A 6,559-nucleotide genomic window follows, 5' to 3' on the forward strand; every position below is an offset into this window, starting at 1 on the left:
GATGTTGCTGGTCTTCACCGTCCCCCTGCAGCCTATTCACAGGCACAACAGGATCTGGGACCCGGGCTTGCCCAGAGGAGGAACATCTCATGGCTCTCGTCCTCGGCAGAGCCTGATTCCAGAAAGGCACATGTCCGGCTCCTTGTCCCACACGGAAGGTGGCAGGCCGGAAAGCTGTTGCTGGTCTTCACCGTCCCCCTGCAGCCTATTCACAGGCACAACAGGATCTGGGACCCGGGCTTGCCCAGAGGAGGATCATCTCATGGCTCTCGTCCTCGGCAGAGTCTCTTTCCGAAAAGGCACACATCCGGTTCCTTGTCCCACACGGAAGGTGGCAGCCCTGAAAGCTGTTGCTGGTCTTCACCGTCCCCCTGCAGCTTATTCACAGGCACAACAGGATCTGGGACCCGGGCTTGCCCAGAGGAGGAACATCTCATGGCTCTCGTCCTCGGCAGAGCCTGATTCCAGAAAGGCACACGTCCGGCACCTTGTCCCACACGGAAGGTGGCAGCCCTGAAAGCTGTTGCTGGTCTTCACCGTCCCCCTGCAGCCTATTCACAGGCACAACAGGATCTGGGACCCGGGCTTGCCCAGAGGAGGAACATCTCATGGCTCTCGTCCTCGGCAGAGCCTGATTCCGGAAAGGCACACGTCCGGCACCTTGTCCCACACGGAAGGTGGCAGCCCTGAAAGCTGTTGCTGGTCTTCACCGTCCCCCTGCAGCCTATTCACAGGCACAACAGGATCTGGGACCCGGGCTTGCCCAGAGGAGGAACATCTCATGGCTCTCGTCCTCGGCAGAGCCTGATTCCGGAAAGGCACATGTCCGGCTCCTTGTCCCACACGGAAGGTGGCAGGCCGGAAAGCTGTTGCTGGTCTTCACCGTCCCCCTGCAGCCTATTCACAGGCACAACAGGATCTGGGACCCGGGCTTGCCCAGAGGAGGATCATCTCATGGCTCTCGTCCTCGGCAGAGTCTCTTTCCGAAAAGGCACACGTCCGGCTCCTTGTCCCACACGGAAGGTGGCAGCCCTGAAAGCTGTTGCTGGTCTTCACCGTCCCCCTGAAGCCTATTCACAGGCACAACAGGATCTGGGACCCGGGCTTGCCCAGAGGAGGAACATCTCATGGATCTCGTCCTCGGCAGAGCCCGATTCCGAAAAGGCACACGTCCGGCTCCTTGTCCCACACGGAAGGTGGCAGCCCTGAAAGCTGTTGCTGGTCTTCACCGTCCCCCTGCAGCCTATTCACAGGCACAACAGGATCTTGGACCCGGGCTTGCCCAGAGGAGCAACATCTCATGGCTCTCGTCCTCGGCAGAGCCCGATTCCGAAAAGGCACACGTCCGGCTCCTTGTCCCACACGGAAGGTGGCAGGCCGGAAAGCTGTTGCTGGTCTTCACCGTCCCCCTGCAGCCTATTCACAGGCAAAACAGGATCTGGGGCCCGGGCTTGCCCAGAAGAGGAACATCTCATGGCTCTCGTCCTCGGCAGAGCCTCTTTCCGAAAAGGCACACGTCCGGCTCCTTGTCCCACACGGAAGGTGGCAGCCCTGAAAGATGTTGCTGGTCTTCACCGTCCCCCTGCAGCCTATTCACAGGCACAACAGGATCTGGGACCCGGGCTTGCCCAGAGGAGGAACATCTCATGGCTCTCGTCCTCGGCAGAGCCCGATTCCCGAAAACGCACACGTCCGGCTCCTTGTCCCACACGGAAGGTGGCAGGCCGGAAAGCTGTTGCTGGTCTTCACCGTCCCCCTGCAGCCTATTCACAGGCACAACAGGATCTGGGACCCGGGCTTGCCAGAGGAGGAACATCTCATGGCTCTCGTCCTCGGCAGAGCCTGATTCCGGAAAGGCAAACGTTCGGCTCCTTGTCCCACACGGAAGGTGGCAGCCCTGAAAGCTGTTGCTGGTCTTCACCGTCCCCCTGCAGCCTATTCACAGGCACAACAGGATCTGGGACCCGGGCTTGCCCAGAGGAGGAACATCTCATGGCTCTCGTCCTCGGCAGAGCCCGATTGCAAAAAGGCACACGTCCGGCTCCTTGTCCCACACGGAATGTGGCAGCCCAGAAAGATGTTGCTGGTCTTCACCGTCCCCCTGCAGCCTATTCACAGGCCCAACAGTATCTGGGACCCAGGCTTGCCCAGAGGAGGAATATCTCATGGCTCTCGTCCTCGGCAGGGCCTGTTTCCGAAAAGGCACACGTCCGGCTCCTTGTCCCACACGGAAGGTGGCAGGCCGGAAAACTGTTGCTGGTCTTCACCGTCCCCCTGCAGCCTATTCACAGGCATAACAAGATCTGGGACCCGGGCTTGCCCAGAGGAGGAACATCTCATGGCTCTCGTCCTCGGCAGAGCCCGATTCCGAAAAGGCACACGTCCGGCTCCTTGTCCCACACGGAAGGTGGCAGGCCGGAAAGCTGTTGCTGGTCTTCACCGTCCCCCTGCAGCCTATTCACAGGCACAACAGGATCTGGGACCCGGGCTTGCCCAGAGGAGGAACATCTCATGGCTCTCGTCCTCGGCAGGGCCTCTTTCCGAAAAGGGAGACGTCTGGCTACTTGTCCCACACGGAAGGTGACAGGCCAGAAAGCTGTTGCTGGTCTTCACCGTCCCCCTGCAGCGTATGCACAGGCACAACAGGATTCATGACCCGGGCTTGCCCAGAGGAGGAACATCTCATGGCTCTCGTCCTCGGCAGAGTCTGATTCTGGAAAGACACACGTCCGGCTCCTTGTCCCACACGGAAGGTGGCAGGCCGGAAAGATGTTGCTGGTCTTCACCGTCCCCCTGCAGCCTATTCACAGGCACAACAGGATCTGGGACCGGGGTTTGCCCAGAGGAGGAACATCTCATGGCTCTCGTCCTCGGCAGAACCTGATTCTGGAAAGGCACACGTCCGGCTCCTTGTCCCACACGGAAGGTGGCAGGCCGGAAAGCTGTTGCTGGTCTTCACCGTCCCCCTGCAGCCTATTCACAGGCACAACAGGGTCTGGGACCCAGGCTTGCCCAGAGGAGGAACATCTCATGGCTCTTGTCCTCGGCAGAGCCTATTTCCGAAAAGGCACACGTCCGGCTCCTTGTCCCACACGGAAGGTGGCAGGCCGGAAAGCTGTTGCTGGTCTTCACCGTCCCCCTGCAGCCTATTCACAGGCACAACAGGATCTGGGACCCGGGCTTGCCCAGAGGAGGAACATCTCATGGCTCTCGTCCTCGGCAGAGCCTGATTCCGAAAAGGCACACGTCCGGCTCCTTTTCCCACACAGAAGGTGGCAGCCCTGAAAGCTGTTGCTGGTCTTCACCATCCCCCTGCAGCCTATTCACAGGCACAACAGGATCTGGGACCCGGGCTTGCCCAGAGGAGGAACATCTCATGGATCTCGTCCTCGGCAGAGCCCGATTCCGAAAAGGCACACGTCCGGCTCCTTGTCCCACACGGAAGGTGGCAGGCCGGAAAGCTGTTGCTGGTCTTCACCGTCCCCCTGCAGCCTATTCACAGGCACAACAGGATCTGGGACCCAGGCTTGCCCAGAGGAGGAACATCTCATGGCTCTCGTCCTCGGCAGAGCCTATTTCTGAAAAGGCACACGTCCGGCTCCTTGTCCCACACGGAAGGTGGCAGGCCGGAAAGCTGTTGCTGGTCTTCACCGTCCCCCTGCAGCCTATTCACAGGCAAAACAGGATCTGGGGCCCGGGCTTGCCCAGAGGAGGAACATCTCATGGCTCTCGTCCTCGGCAGAGTCTGATTCCGAAAAGGCACACGTCCGGCTCCTTGTCCCACATGGAAGGTGGCAGCCCTGAAAGATGTTGCTGGTCTTCACCGTCCCCCTGCAGCCTATTCACAGGCACAACAGGATCTGGGACCCGGGCTTGCCCAGAGGAGGAACATCTCATGGCTCTCGTCCTCGGCAGAGTCTCTTTCCGAAAAGGCACACGTCCGGCACCTTGTCCCACACGGAAGGTGGCAGCCCTGAAAGCTGTTGCTGGTCTTCACCGTCCCCCTGCAGCCTATTCACAGGCACAACAGGATCTGGGACCCGGGCTTGCCCAGAGGAGGAACATCTCATGGCTCTCGTCCTCGGCAGAGCCTGATTCCAGAAAGGCACATGTCCGGCTCCTTGTCCCACACGGAAGGTGGCAGGCCGGAAAGCTGTTGCTGGTCTTCACCGTCCCCCTGCAGCCTATTCACAGGCACAACAGGATCTGGGACCCGGGCTTGCCCAGAGGAGGAACATCTCATGGCTCTCGTCCTCGGCAGAGTCTCTTTCCGAAAAGGCACACGTCCGGCTCCTTGTCCCACACGGAAGGTGGCAGCCCTGAAAGATGTTGCTGGTCTTCACCGTCCCCCTGCAGCTTATTCACAGGCACAACAGGATCTGGGACCCGGGCTTGCCCAGAGGAGGAACATCTCATGGCTCTCGTCCTCGGCAGAGCCTGATTCCGGAAAGGCACATGTCCGGCTCCTTGTCCCACACGGAAGGTGGCAGCCCTGAAAGCTGTTGCTGGTCTTCACCGTCTCCCTGCAGCCTATTCACAGGCACAACAGGATCTGGGACCCGGGCTTGCCCAGAGGAGGAACATCTCATGGATCTCGTCCTCGGCAGAGCCCGATTCCGAAAAGGCACACGTCCGGCTCCTTGTCCCACACGGAAGGTGGCAGCCCTGAAAGCTGTTGCTGGTCTTCACCGTCCCCCTGCAGCCTATTCACAGGCACAACAGGATCTGGGACCCGGGCTTGCCCAGAGGAGCAACATCTCATGGCTCTCGTCCTCGGCAGAGCCCGATTCCGAAAAGGCACACGTCCGGCTCCTTGTCCCACACGGAAGGTGGCAGGCCGGAAAGCTGTTGCTGGTCTTCACCGTCCCCCTGCAGCCTATTCACAGGCACAACAGGATCTGGGACCCAGGCTTGCCCAGAGGAGGAACATCTCATGGCTCTCGTCCTCGGCAGAGTCTCTTTCCGAAAAGGCACACGTCCGGCTCCTTGTCCCACACGGAAGGTGGCAGCCCTGAAAGCTGTTGCTGGGCTTCACCGTCCCCCTGCAGCCTATTCACAGGCACAACAGGATTCATGACCCGGGCTTGCCCAGAGGAGGAACATCTCATGGCTCTCGTCCTCGGCAGAGTCTGATTCTGGAAAGACACACGTCCGGCTCCTTGTCCCACACGGAAGGTGGCAGGCCGGAAAGATGTTGCTGGTCTTCACCGTCCCCCTGCAGCCTATTCACAGGCACTACAGGATCTGGGACCGGGGTTTGCCCAGAGGAGGAACATCTCATGGCTCTCCTCCTCGGCAGAACCTTATTCTGGAAAGGCACACGTCCGGCTCCTTGTCCCACACGGAAGGTGGCAGGCCGGAAAGCTGTTGCTGGTCTTCACCGTCCCCCTGCAGCCTATTCACAGGCACAACAGGGTCTGGGACCCGGGCTTGCCCAGAGGAGGAACATCTCATGGCTCTCGTCCTCGGCAGAGCCTATTTCCGAAAAGGCACACGTCCGGCTCCTTGTCCCACACGGAAGGTGGCAGGCCGGAAAGCTGTTGCTGGTCTTCACCGTCCCCCTGCAGCCTATTCACAGGCACAACAGGATCTGGGACCCAGGCTTGCCCAGAGGAGGAACATCTCATGGCTCTTGTCCTCGGCAGAGCCTATTTCTGAAAAGTCACACGTCCGGCTCCTTGTCCCACACGGAAGGTGGCAGCCCTGAAAGCTGTTGCTGGTCTTCACCGTCCCCCTGCAGCCTATTCACAGGCACAACAGGATCTGGGGCCCGGGCTTGCCCAGAGGAGGAACATCTCATGGCTCTCGTCCTCGGCAGAGTCTCTTTCCGAAAAGGCACACGTCCGGCTCCTTGTCCCACACGGAAGGTGGCAGCCCTGAAAGCTGTTGCTGGTCTTCACCGTCCCCCTGCAGCCTATTCACAGGCACAACAGGATCTGGGACCCGGGCTTGCCCAGAGGAGGAACATCTCATGGCTCTCGTCCTCGGCAGAGCCTGATTCCGGAAAGGCACACGTCCGGCTACTTGTCCCACACGGAAGGTGGCAGGCCGGAAAGCTCTTGCTGGTCTTCACCGTCCCCCTGCAGCCTATTCACAGGCACAACAGGATCTGGGACCCGGGCTTGCCCAGAGGAGGAACATCTCATGGCTCTCGTCCTCGGCAGAGCCCTATTCCGAAAAGGCACACGTCCGGCTCCTTGTCCCACACGGAAGGTGGCAGGCCGGAAAGCTGTTGCTGGTCTTCACCGTCCCCCTGCAGCCTATTCACAGGCACAACAGGATCTGGGACCCGGGCTTGCCCAGAGGAGGATCATCTCATGGCTCTCGTCCTCGGCAGAGTCTCTTTCCGAAAAGGCACACGTCCGGCTCCTTGTCCCACACGGAAGGTGGCAGCCCTGAAAGCTGTTGCTGGTCTTCACCGTCCCCCTGCAGCCTATTCACAGGCACAACAGGATCTGGGACCCGGGCTTGCCCAGAGGAGGAACATCTCATGGCTCTCGTCCTCGGCAGAGCCTGATTCCGAAAAGGCACACGTCCGGCTCCTTGTCCCACACGGAAG

This window comes from Accipiter gentilis, unplaced genomic scaffold (assembly GCF_929443795.1).
Source record: "Accipiter gentilis unplaced genomic scaffold, bAccGen1.1, whole genome shotgun sequence".
NCBI classification, from domain to species: Eukaryota; Metazoa; Chordata; class Aves; order Accipitriformes; family Accipitridae; genus Astur; species Astur gentilis.